We start from the raw sequence: 1,813 nt of genomic DNA, 5'->3' as shown, positions 1-1,813 counted from the left end.
GTGCAGGTAGGCAGGAGGGAGGGGGGAGATTGTGATGTATGGAGCTAAGATGGGTATGGGAGAGAGGAGAGAGGAACAGGAGCCAAAAACATACAAACAAACAAAAAGGAGTGCTAGAGGAGCTTGCCGTTGGAGTGGAGAGATGAGAGACTATGAAATGGAGAAAAACAAAAAGGAGAAGGAGAAAAAAAAGAAAAGAAATGAATAAATAAAAATTAGAACAAAGAAAAGCAAAGCTCGCAGGGATCCCACTGGTGTAGCTGTGAGGTCTGGGGAATTTGCTCCCAGGCCATGAAGTACAGCCTGGCTAGAAGGGGTAGAGGTGTCACTCAGCACCAGGTATTCAGGGGACAGGAAGAAAAGGAAAGTATAGAGAAACAAGAAACTGAGTAATGAGGAAAGACAAAAAGGGGGAAAGAGGGGAAAGAAAACAAACAAAGAGAACAAGAGAAACCCCCAAAAACCCAGAAAAACAAAAAACCCCAAGAAAAAAGAAGTGCCCTCAGGGATCCCTCTGCCTGTCTGTCCAAACTGAGGGGGTAGTTCCTAAGCCGCGCAGTACTGCCCAGCTAAATCGGGCTCCCAATTCAAGAAAAGAAAAAGAAAACAAACAAATAATTCAGAACAAATAGAAAAAGCCCTGGTATCCCACCAGCGTGGCAGCATGGGCCGGGAAGCACTCTCACATTCGAGTGGTGTTTCACAGCCTTTCAGGAAGAAGCAAAGATGGTGCACGGAGCCAGTTATTTGAGAGAAGGGAGGGGGAGGTGGTGAGGGGTAAGGAAGAAATCTAACAAGCGGAAAAAACAACACCAGCAGCCAACAAATGGCACTTAGGGAGCCGGCCAGTGCGGGCAGGTGGAATCCAAGTGACACCGGAGTGAAGCCGGTGCTTCCTGGCAAAGAGACTGTGGCCACAGGAAGCAGAGGAGGCTGAGCGGGGGTGAAGAAGGGTGGGGGGTGGAAAAGCGTATATTGCTGGTTACCGGTTGTTCTGTCTCCTGCTGGAAGTTCCGTAAAGCTGCTTTCTCGTACCCCCTGTTTGCTGGTCTGTGATAGGGGTCCAGGGTGGTTGATCCATGCTGTGTTAGCTGATAGGGGACCTCTGCATGTGTCTCTCCTCACTCTCTGTTCTCTGTTAGTTTCTTATTCCATTCAGTGCTCAGCTGAGTTCTTTATCTCTTCATTCAGTGATTAGGGTTTCAGGATTGCCATTTTCTCTGTTTAGCTTAGTTATTCAGATCTTTGCTATGGAGGGACAATGTGGTGTTTCTGCCTGTAGCACCATGTTGCCTGGAAGTCCCGACATGCTGAATTTAGAGAAATGCATACACCTATGTAAACGAGACCCCTATGGAAATACAGGATATTACTGTGAACCCAAAAAGTTTCTTCACATCCGTTTGTGATCATTTTGCACCCTGCTTCCCCAGAGGCAACCACTATTCTAATTTTTTCTACCATTGATTAATTTTGCCTGTGCTAGAATTTCATATAAATGGAATTATACAGTGTGTACTCTTTTGTGTCTGGCTTCTTTCACTCAGTCCATAATGTTTTGAGATTCATCCATGTTGTGGCATCTGTCAGTAGTTTTTTCCTTTTTCTTGCTGGTAGATTCCACTGTATGACTGACTGTACCACTGTTTGTTTCTCAAGTCTTCTATTGATGGACATGCGGGCTCTTGGCAGTATTTGGTGTTATGGATGAAGCTGCTGTGAGCATTTGTGCACAAGGCTTTGGGTAGACATGTAGTTTCATTTTTTTGGTAAATACCTAGGAATAGAATTGCTGGGTCATTGGGTAAGTCTG

This window comes from Trichechus manatus, unplaced genomic scaffold, assembly GCF_000243295.1.
Source record: "Trichechus manatus latirostris isolate Lorelei unplaced genomic scaffold, TriManLat1.0 scaffold00045, whole genome shotgun sequence".
Lineage (NCBI taxonomy): Eukaryota > Metazoa > Chordata > Mammalia > Sirenia > Trichechidae > Trichechus > Trichechus manatus.
The sequence above is the reverse complement of the archived record's forward strand: the minus strand, read 5'-3'. Positions refer to the sequence as shown.